General features: G+C 42.0%; 2 long non-coding RNA genes across 2 annotated transcripts in view; both read right to left on the reverse strand.

Moving 5' to 3' along the window:
* LOC109216706 lies at positions 1-742 on the reverse strand. Its single transcript, XR_002066535.1, has 2 exons — positions 567-742; positions 1-367 (listed from the first exon to the last, which is right to left on the reverse strand). It is a non-coding gene; the product is annotated as an uncharacterized LOC109216706 (long non-coding RNA).
* Positions 743-2,407: 1,665 nt separating this feature from the next.
* LOC109216707 overlaps positions 2,408-12,165 on the reverse strand; it is a 14,969-nt gene continuing 5,211 nt past the window's right edge. The window contains exon 2 of the long non-coding RNA XR_002066536.1: positions 2,408-2,677. This is a non-coding gene — a long non-coding RNA (uncharacterized LOC109216707). The remainder of the gene's footprint in view (positions 2,678-12,165) is intronic.

A 12,165-nucleotide genomic window follows, 5' to 3' on the forward strand; every position in this document is an offset into this window, starting at 1 on the left:
TTTTGTTCTATCCAATTCCTTTTTTTTGGTTAACTAAAGATTAGTCTATATTAATTAAAAAGCAATGTTACAGGGAGGTTGTGGTACATTATTACAAAAGGAGTCTAGTACATATTCTGAACCACTGAGTGTGGTTGTACTACTGGGCATACAAAAAGGTGGGATAGCAGTAGTCATTAGGATGCATCTACTCGTTGGAATTACCCGTTAATCGTTCCGTATGCAAAAAGGCCGGTGGATGCTCGATAATAGTAAGTGAGTTGGCCTCTCCATGGTGGTGCCATATTTTCCGAGTCCATCATCGATGCTATTTTGCTCCCTGTATACATGTTGTATTGATGGATTACCCAATTGGTTCAGCAAGTACCTGCATTCATGCAAGATAGATGAGTAATGGTGGTTATGATATCGTAGTATAGAAATTACCTCTGTGGCATCCACATTGATTTCTAGTGGTGTTAAATTATAGCGTAGAGCAATTTGAAATCCTTCCAGCAATGCACTTAGCTCCATAGAAATAGGAGTGCCTGAGGTTCGGTTACCCGCGAAACCTAGGATCCAATCACCTGTGTAGTTGCGAAAGACTCCTCCAAAACATTTTACTGCCGTAGTCCCCTTAGATGCACCATCAGTGTTCAGTTTGAAGGTGCCCGGGTCTGGTGGATGCCATTTAACATAGATGGTTTGTGTAATCTTTGGTGGATAGGTTTAATGGATAAGGTAATAATATTATGTGGCATGGCTGATTATGTGGTCGATATTGGGCGTGGCTTGAATGGATTCGAAGATTAATTTATTACGAGTTTTCCAGATATGCCAAAGGTAGTAGGGTAGGAGAAGTTTGGCCGATAACTGCGTGGGAAACTGTACGTCTAGATATAGAAGTTTGTACAGGTTATTCAGTGGATTATGATGGAGCGGAGGGATATTATTAATTAGGGTCAAAATATTTAGAGCCTGCCATAATCCATTATTAATGAGGCATCTGAGGAGTAAATGATCAATAGTTTCTTCATGTTGTTCGCATGATGGGCATAGAAGCGAATGTGCTATGTGTAACTTAGTTAGGTAAGTAGCTGTGGGTAGTCTATTATGGCTGAGTAACCAAATGAAGTGTCTTTTTTTGAGTGGGATGGCTAGTTTCCATATCCACTTGTAGGTGTGGGAAGTTTGGAATGTATACATAGCTGAATACATTGATTTGATTGAAAAATCACCAGTGGGGGTGAGGCCCCAGATTAAGCGGTCATAGGACTAAGAATTGTATACTGTTGAGAGGAACATCCAGGTTATGTGAGAGAGTATGTCATCAGGCAGCTGTAGGGAAAGGTTATTGGTATTAATTATGTGGTTAGAGAGGTATGTGGAGATTGTGGAGTGTTGTTCACCTTCGGTTAATGGCCCTCCAATCACACTTCGTAGTGTCAAATGGGGTGCTAACCATGGGTCAGTCCAAAAGTTGATATTACTACCCTTAGCAATGCTCCATATAGAGTCGTGTTGATAAAATTTCCAACCTTGCATTACTACCTTCCAAGTATGGGATGTGCCTAATTTTGTGCGTCTACCCATAAGTTTAGAAATGAGGAGGGAGCCACCACATAGTGTAGTAGGAGAGTTGAAGAGCCTCCATGCTAGGCCAGCTAGGTGTTCATTATTCTTGGAGGTGAGATTTTGGATGTCCCAAACCTCACATGCTTTTGGTGTTTGAAGTGTATCCCATTTAATGAGGTGTAATTTTCTTCTTTGAGTCGTGGTACCCCATAGAAAATTACGTTGGTAATGTTCCAAGAGTTTCATGACTTGTGTGGGTAGTTTAATAAACTGCATGATATGATTTGAAAGTGTGTTTAGTGTGGAGTTAATTAAAGCTAATCTGCCTGCCATAGAGCACGTTGGTTTTTCAGCCGGCTAGTCTATTTTTAAAATTATCAAGAAGATATTGGAAGTCAGCCATAGTTTGTTTTTTTAACAAAAATGGAGAATCCGAGATACTTTCCAAAGTTTGTTCCCTCTTTCATGTTAAAGGACGTAAGAACAAAGTGTTTGTCTGAGGGAGATGTATTGTGTGAAAAAAAATTCGATTTGGTGTAGTTGATAATTTGATCCGAGCGGTGGGTGAACTGATTTAACGTATCAATGATGGATTCCACACTGGTCTAAGTAATTTTAGAGGAGATAATAATACCATCGGCAAAAAAGAGGCGTGATGCTGATGGATTGTTACGAGATAAGGTTAATCGGAATCCATTATCTAATATCAACCGTTGTAGATGTCACGACCCAGATTTTCCACCGTCGGGATCGTGATGGCGCCTAACTCTTTAATGCTAGGCAGGCAAACAATTATGGTTCTAACACATTAATAATTAACTCAACAAAAATAAATAATAATTAAAGCCAAACAGATATAAAATGCGGAAGTGTTATAACAGTTCAAAAACTCCAATACACGTCTACCCCAATGATCTGGTGTCACAATTCACAAACGTCTAAGAAGTTCTACAAATATTGGTTTAAAAGAATTACAGCTGTTCTCGAAATGGAAAGAGATAGGAAATCCAAAACCGGGGGGAAGGGGACTCCAGGGTCTGCGAACGCCGGTAGATCTACCTTGGGTCTCCCGTGGACTGAAGGCAGCAACCAAAACTCTACTCACGAGGTTCGTCACCGAAATCTGCACAAAAAGTGCAGAGTGCAGTATTAGTACAACCGACCCCATGTACTGGTAAGTGTCGAGCCTAACCTCGGCGAAGTAGTGACGAGGCTAGAACACGACATCAATATAAACTTGTGCAGTTAAATCATATACGAGAAAACAGTAATAACAGAAATTTAACAGGTAAAGACGGGAAGGGGAAACATGCTGCGGGGAATATCAGATTCTGACAGTAATTCAATAGAGAAGCAAAGTAAACACCATATCTGAACCAACAGAAATAATGATATAGGAACACGTGCACGACATCACCCTTCGTGCTTTTACTCTCGTCCTCACCATAAGAAACAACAGAAACGGCTCGACACCACCCTTCGTGCATTAACTCTCATAATCATGGCACGGCATCAACCTTCGTGCATTAACACTCACAAATATGGCACGATATCACCCTTCGTGCATTAACACTCACTCACAATATCGTGTACGACATCATCCTTCGTGCTTTACACTATTCCTCACCCAAACAATAGAAACAATAACATCCCGGCAAAGAAATCAACAGTAACCAATCTCATTTCAACAGTCAACTTCACAATTTAAGTCTCAGATTGAGTCAATACTCAACCATTACCCAATACCAAGAAAAATATCATAAGACTTGTTCAACATGGAGAATCATCAGTTTAAGCATGAACAGTACGTAATAAGAGACACAACGGTCATAGTATAAGACTCACTTGCATGCTCAACATCAACGTACATATACTCGTCACCACACCTATACGTCGTACTCAACACTAACACATAGCAAATAAAACAACACCTAATCCCTCAAGCTAAGGTTAGACCAAACACTTACCTCGATTCCACGACCAAACTCAAGCCTCAAATACCGCTTTTCCTTTGGTTTCCACTTCTATTCCGCCCGAATCCATGCATAATTAACTAATTAACATCAATTAACGCTAAATAATCCATTTCTAATGCATGAGTATAGATTTCCCAATGTTTTTCCCAAAAAGTCAAAAACTGGCCCCGGGGCCGCTTGGCCAAAACTCGAAGTTCGAACCAAAACCCGACTACCCATTCACCCACGAGCACAAATATGCAATTGGTTTTGAAATTCGACCTCAATTTGAGGTCTAAATCCCCAAAATTCGAAATTCCTAAATTCTACCCAAGAACACCCATTTTCCCATGAAAAACCCTAGATTTTGTGATGAAATCATTTATAAAGATGAAATAGATTGAAGGAAATGAGTTAGAAATCGTCCTATGATTTGGGGAAGAACTCTTCTTTGAGAAATCGCCTATGGAAGCTTAGGGTTTGAAAATTTGATAGAATGAGTTGAAATCCCGCTTAAATTGTGTTTTGATCAGTTGCAGATGTCGCATTTGCGGCTAGAGCTTCGCAATTGCAAAGCTCGCAAATGCGAGACAGGCATCGCAATTGCGAAGCTGCTGCATGTCTGCTACTGTCGCAATTGCGAACCTTTGGTTGCAGTTGCGATGGTTGCCCCTCCCTGATGACTTCGCAAATGCGAACTATGCTGGCCCAGGTCATCTTCGCAATTGCGATGAAACCCTCGCAATTGCCAAGCCTGTGAAGCTCGCAAATGCGAAGCCTGATCTCGTAATTGCGAGATTAGAGGCCTGCAACATATACCAGATGCAACAACAGATTTTCTAAGTCCAAACTCACTCTATGGCCTATCCAAAACTCACCCGAGCTCTCGGGGCTCTAAACCAAACATGTATACAAGTCTAAAAGCATCATATAGACTTGCTCGTGCGATCAAATCGCCAAAATAACATCTTAAACAACGAATTTAACACCAAAAATCATGATTTTTCTTAAGAACACTTGAAATTTCTATTTTCACAACCGGACGTCCGAACCATGTCAAATCATTTCCGATTCTCACCAAATTTCACAGATACGACTTAAATACCATATTAAACTTGTACCGGGCTCCGGAACCAAAATACGAGCCCGATACCAATGAGATCACATACTATTCCATTTCTAAAAATCTTTATATTTTCCAGCTAACAATTTTCTTCAAAAATTTATTTCTCGGGCTAGGGACCTTGGAATATGATTCCGGGCATACGTCCAAGTCCCATATTTTACTACGAGACCTACGGGACCGTCAAATCACCAGTCCGTGTTCGTTTACCAAAAATATTGACCAAAGTCAACTTTAATCAATTTAAAAGGCAAAATTCAATATTTTTTTAAGATTTCACATAAAGGCTTTTCGGAAGCGCGCCCGGACTGCATACGAAAATCGAGGAGAAAGAAAATGATATTTTCAAGGCCTTGGAACCCGAATTCGGATTCTAAAACAAAAGATGACCCCTTGGGTCATCACATTCTTCACCTCTAAAACAACCGTTCGTCCTCGAACGGACATAGAAAAGTACCTGAGTCAGTAAAAAGATGGGGATATCGGCTCCGCATTTCAGACTCGGACTCCCAGGTAGCTGCCTCTACAGGCTGACCTCTCCACTGAACACAAACCGAAGGATAGCTCTTCGATCTCAACTAACGAACCTGCCGGTGTAGGATAGCTACCGGCTCCTCCTCATAGGTCAAATCTCCATCCAACTGGACAGTGCTAAAGTTTAACACGTGGGATGGATTGCCGTGATACTTCCGAAGCATGGACACATGAAACACTGGATGCACAGCTGGTAAACCCGGTGGCAACGCAAGTCTGTAAGCCACCTTTCCTACTTGATCAAGGATCTCAAAAGGTCTAATGAACCTAGGGCTTAGCTTGCCCTTCTCTCCAAATCTCATCACGCCCTTCATGAGCGACACCCAAAGCAACACTCGCTCCACGACCATGAATGTCACATCGCGAACCCTACGGTCGGCATAACTCTTTTGCCTGAACTGACTTGTACGAAGCCTATCCTGAATGATCTTAACCTGTCCAAGGCATCCTGTACCAACTCTGTACCCAACAACCGAGCCTCCCCCGGCTCAAACCACCCAACTAGCGATCGACACCGTCTACCATATAATGCCTCATAAGGGGCCATCTGGATGCTTGACTGGTAGCTGTTGTTGTAGGCAAACTCCGCTAACGGCAAAAACTGATCCCAAGAACCTTCGAAGTCAATAACACAAGCGCGGAGCATATCCTCCAAAATCTGAATACTACGCTCGGACTGATCGTCCGTCTAGGGATGAAATGCTGTGCTCAACTCTACCCGCGTGCCTAACTCATGCTGAACTGCCCTCCAGAAATGCAAGGTAAATTGTGTTCCCCGATCCGAAATGATAGACACGGGCACACCATGGAGACGAACGATCTCCCGGATATAGATCTCAGCTAACCACTCTGAAGAATAGGAAACTGCCACAGGAATGAAATGCGCTGACTTAGTCAGCCTATCACAATAACCCATACCGCATCGAAATTCCTCTGAGTTCGTGGGAGTCCAACAACGAAGTCCATAGTGATACGCTCGCACTTCCACTCAGGAATCTCAATCTTCTGAAACAAACCACCAGGTCTCTGATGCTCGTACTTTACCTGCTAACAATTCAAACACAGAGCTACATCAATAATATCCTTCTTCATCCTTCTCCACCAGTAATGCTGTCGCAAGTCCTGATACATCTTGGCGGCGCCCGGATGGATAGAATACCGGGAACTGTGGGCCTCCTCCAGAATCAACTCACGTAGTCCATCTACATTAGGCACACAAACTCGACCTTGCATCCTCAAAACTCCGTCATCTCCAACTGTAACCTGCTTGGCACCACCATGTCGCACTGTGTCTCTAAGGACAAGAAAATGAGGATCATCATACTGCCGATCCCAGATGCGCTCAAATAATGAAGACCGAGCGACTGTACAAGCTAGAACACGGCTGGGCTTAGATACATCCAACCTCACGAACTGATTTGCCAAAGCCTGAACATCTAAAGCAAGCGGTCTCTCATCGACTGGAATATATGCAAGGCTACCCATACTAGCCGATTTCCTACTCAAAGCATCGACCACGACATTGGCCTTCCTACAATGATACAAGATGGTGATATCATAGTCTTTTAATAGTTCCAACCACCTCCTCTACCTCAAATTTAGCTCCTTCTACTTGAACAAATACTGCAGACTCTTGTGGTCCGTGAACACCTCACATGACACGCCATATAAATAATGCCTCTAAATCTTCAGCGCATGAACAATGGCCGCTAGCGACAAATCATGAACTAGATAATTCTTCTCGTGAATCTTCAGCTGCCGCGAAGCATAGGCAATAACCTTGCCTATCTACATCAACACCGCACCAAGTCCAATACGAGATGCGTCACAATATACTGTATATGGCCCTGAACCTGTGGGCAAAACCAACAACGGCGCCATAGTCAAACGTCACCACACCTATACGTCGTACTCAACACTAACACGTAGCAAATAAGACAACAACACCTAATCCCTCAAGCTAAGGTTAGACCAAACACTTACCTCGATTCTACGGCCAAACTCAAGCCTCAAATACCGTTTTTCCTTTGGTTTCCACTTCCAAACTGCCCGAATCTATGCATAATTAACTAATTAAAATTAATTAACGCTAAATAAACCAATTCTAATGCATGAGTATAGATTTCCCAATATTTTCCCCAAAAAGTCAAAAACTGGCCCTGGGCTCGCTTGGTCAAAACTCGAAGTTCGAACCAAAACCCGACTACCCCTTTACCCACGAGCACAAATATGTAATTGGTTTTGAAATCCGACCTCAATTTGAGGTCTAAATCCCCAAATTTCGAAATTCCTAAATTCTACCCAAGAACACCTAATTTCCCATAAAAAACCCTAGCTTTTGTGATGAAATCATGTAAAAAGATGAAATAGATTGAAGGAAATGAGTTAAAAATCGTTTACCTATGATTTGGGGAAGAACTCTTCTTTGAAAAATCACATACGGGAGCTTAGGGTTTGAAAATTTGAGAGAATGAGTTGAAATCCCTTCTAAATTGTGTTTTGATCAGTTGCAGACGTCGCATTTGTGCCCAGAGCTTCGCAATTGCGAAGCTCGCAAATGCGAGACAGGCATCGCAATTGCGAGACAGGCATCACAATTGCGAGACAGGCATCGCAATTGCGAACCTGCTGCATGTCTGCTACTGTCGCAATTGCGAACCTTTGGTCGCAATTGCGATGGTTGCCCCTCCCTGATGACTTCGCAAATGCGAACTATGCTGGCGCAGGTCATCTTCGCAATTGTGATGAAACCCTCGCAATTGCCAAGCCTGTGAAGCTCGTAAATGCGAAGCCTGATCCCGCAATTGCAAGATTAGAGACCTGCAACCGATACCAGATGTAACATCAGATTTTCTAAGTCCAAACTCACTCCGTGGCCTATCCAAAACTCACCCGAGCCCTCGGGGCTCTAAACCAAACATGCATGCAAGTCTAAAAACTTCATATAGACTTGCTCGTGTAATGAAATTGCCAAAATAACATCTTAAACAACGAATTTAACACCAAAACTCATGATTTTCTTAAGAACACTTGAAATTTCTATTTTCACAACCGGACGTCCGAATCACGTCAAATCACTTCCGATTCTCACCAAATTTCACATACACGACTTAAATACCATATTAAACTTGTAGCGGGCTACGGAGCCAAAATATGGGCCCGATACCAACGAGATCACACACTATTCCATTACCAAAAATCCTTATATTTTCCAGCAAGTAATTTTCTTCTAAAATTCATTTCTCGGGCTAGGGACCTCAGAATCCGATTCCGGGTATATGCCCAAGTCCCATATTTTACTACGGACCCTACGGGACCGTCATCACGGGTCTGGGTCCGTTTTCCAAAAATATTGACAGAAGTCAACTTTAATGATTTAAAAGGCAAAATTCAATATTTTTCTTAGATTTCACATAAAGGCTTTCCGAAAATGTGCCCAGACTGTGCATGCAAATCGAGGAGAAAGAAAATGAGGTTTTCAAGGCCTTGAAACCCAGATTCGGATTCTAAAATAAAAGATGACCCCTTGGGTCATCACAGTAGAGATGTGAAGAGAAAGCATGTCCAGGCATAGAATAAATATGTAGGGTGATAAAGGATCGCCTTGGAGAATGCCTCTTGTGGGAGTGAAAAAAGTTGTAGGATTTCCATTAATTAAAATGGCAATGGAGGAAGTAGTGATGCATGACATGATAAGGTCAATTAGGCCTTGTGGGAAGTTAAAGTAGATAAGAGTGTGTTTGATGAAAGCCCATTCTATTTTATCAAATGTCTTCTCAAGATCTAGTTTAAGAAGGAAATTAGCATGTTTCCTTGTTTTACTCTTAAGACTATTAATGATTTCCTGTACGATAATAGCATTATCAGAGGCTCGTCGTTTAGTAAGGAAAGTAGATTGCTCAGGCTTAATAATTTCATGTAGAAAATGTTTTATTCTATTGACTAATATTTTGGTGATAATCTTGTAAAGGGTATTACAAAGGCTAATATGGCGATATTGAGTGATAGTAACAGGGTGTTTGACTTTGGAAATCAAGCATAAATTTATTTTATTCACCTCGTGAGGGATTTTATTGGCGCGAAAAACTTCCTGGCAGAAAGAAACTAGTGAACATTGTATGTGTCTCCAAAATTTTTGGTAGAAGTAGGGATGTAATCTTTCGGATCCAGGTACTTTCATAGCTTTGAAGGAGTTGATTGCCTTAAAGATTTCAACGTTGTGTAAGTTAGCCATGAGTATGATAATATCGTTAGTGGTGAGGATACTAACAAAGTGACGGTAAGAGGTGGTATGGCTGGTGGTGAATAGGGTGGTGTAGTAGGATTCAATTAGTGTGTGAATCTCTTGTGGTCATAAATCCAGTGTCCCACTGAATCTTTTAAGGCACTTATGAGGTTGCGACGCCGTCTATGAAGTGTCGATAGGTGGAAAATTTAGTGTTTGCACCACTCGCTTCGAGCCAGTTTATGCGTGATTTTAATTGCCAAAATTCTTCCTCTAATTTACAACATCATTGTATTGCATAAGGAGATATGGCTCAAGATTTTGGAGGAAGGTGCTAGTAGGGTAGTGTGGTGAAGCCTGAATGCCTTGAATTCGGGCTAGTAAAACCTTTTTCCGTTGGAAAATGTTCCCAAAAGTATAGATATTACAATCTTGGACATCTTTTGTGAAATCATCAATAGCTTGTGGTATAGAGTTGTCTTGCATCCAGTTTTTATAGATAAGTTGTATAAAATCTAGGTGAGAGGTCCAAATGGTTTTGAAACGGAAAATATTCCTTCTACGAAGGGGAATTTTTGCTAGGGTCAACAGTAATGGGCAATGGTCGGAGTAAGTTCGCGGCAGGTGTCTCACTGAAGCTTCAGGGAATATATTAAGCCATTCATAGTTGCCTACAAACCTGTCTAATCTTTCTAAAATTCGATTATGGAATTTCCTATTATTAGACCAAGTGCACTTACTACCACTATACCCTAAATCGATTAGTTGACAATATTTGAGATATTTTAGAAATTTATCACAACGTTTATTATTTAAAGAATTACCACCAAATTTTTTGGAGGCTCTAGTGATTTCATTAGTCTCCACCTAATACCCATGCTCCGTTAATAGTATCACGTATTGCTTTAAGATTTTCCATAATATAAAGCGAGAATTGAATTCATTTTGAGCATAGAATATAGATAAAATTCAGTTATTAGGGTTGGGGGTACCTGGACAATGAAGTAAAATTCTTGATTAGTGACTACAACTTGATCGAGATGGAGTACTTCATCGCACCATCATAATGCAATCCCACCTGAGAGGCCTGTAGCTGGTGCTTGCGCCAAGTGTGTGAAGCCAAAATCTTCCTTTAGTTGGTCATGCTGTTGTAGGTGGATTTCCAGTAGTGCAACCGATACCGGTTTGTGGTAGTTCAATAGCGATAAGAAATTCCTACGTAAGTCAGGGGACTGAGCTCCTCTGTAGTTCTAAAGTATCATCTGCATGGATTTATTTTGGGGAGGGTGGGGCCGAGGAACCTGTGTTCCCTCCATAATTGGTTCCACTCGTTGTTGCATGGCTGGAATGAATACTAGGGCATATTTCCTTGCCTCTTGAGTCAGTGTTTGACGAATATTGAAGGAGCAGCTTGTCAGTTCTGGTGGGCAAGTTATTATGGCCTTTCTTGCGTACTGTTCTTTGAGGGTGTAGGTTTTGTGCTCGTTTAGCCAACACATAATGGGTCGTGTTTCCCTAATTTCCTCCATTGTTACTGGTACTTCCGGTCTTGCTATGTCCTCGAGTCCTTCTTGACTGGGAGATGAAGGTGCAGATGGTGGGCTGTTCGGTGGAGTTGGCGATATGGAAGGAGTACCTTGTCCATGCAAGGGAATTAGCATCATCAGTGCTTATCGTGGTTGAATCCATGGAACAAAGTGGGTCCATGGTTGTTGTTGTGGATAAAATGGCAGGTCCATGGATTTCTGAGAGTGGGGCAAGTGATGATATGGAGGAGTTTGAGGTGGGAGTTGAGATGGCAATGCTTGGTAGTTGTGCATGAGTGAGGGAGGGTGCATGGCCTATAGGTATTGATTGTAGAGGTTCATGCCGAGTTGCATGCCCTCCGTCACTATCTGGGCTATGTTTGCTGGATTTTGGATCATGATGATCACATCCTGGTTGTGTAATTCCATCGTGAAAGTGAGGGCGTGGTCCTGGAGGCCCATCTCGAGCCAAGATTGGGGATACGTCTGAACTGGAGGAAACTGTGAGATGTAAATTGGTGGTGGAGGGTGAGGATTGTTGTTGGGGTTCTGCATGGGTATTGTATGGAGCGTGATGGGTTGTGTTAGCATGTGGGAGTTGGTGAAGGAGAGTGTTCTCCGATGTTGATAGTTTAGTGGTAGTTGATTCATCTTGGTGTAAGATTTTAAGGAATTGGTTGCTTGTGAATGTAGTATTATTAGTAGGAATCAATGATGAGGGCGTCAGTGGTGAATTTTTATGAGAGGTGGAGGCTTTTGGTTGATGTGATTGTGTAATAGATTGCATGTTTAGAGGAGGGGCAGTGGCACGTGAGATAGGTTTTGTAGGTGTATTGATTGTGGGTTGGGTTGTAGCTACACTGGATGTGGATACTGATGGATCTTATAGCTAGTGGAGTTGGGCTCTTGGTGTGAGTAGTCTTTGGGGATTATTCGCATTTGGTATGTGAGGGTGGTGAAGAGCGTGGCTTGGTGGCACGTGGGGGAGACATGTTTCCACCTGGCTGGTTGTGGCGTGATGAGGTGCTGAGGTGGAGTGTTGTTGCCCTATAGAGGTGGGCAGTATTGTTACATTTTTGGAGAATGTTGTGGGTTTTTGGCGGTGAGTGTATATTTGGTGTCTAGGTTTGGTAATGGGCTTGTAGTTGTGTTCAACGTAGAAGGCCCTACTTTGTTTTTTGGTGGCCCAAACTGGACTGAGCTTCAAAATCCATCGAAGTATCCATATTTAATCCATTAAAAAAATTT

The sequence above is a fragment of the Nicotiana attenuata genome, unplaced genomic scaffold (assembly GCF_001879085.1).
Source record: "Nicotiana attenuata strain UT unplaced genomic scaffold, NIATTr2, whole genome shotgun sequence".
Lineage (NCBI taxonomy): Eukaryota > Viridiplantae > Streptophyta > Magnoliopsida > Solanales > Solanaceae > Nicotiana > Nicotiana attenuata.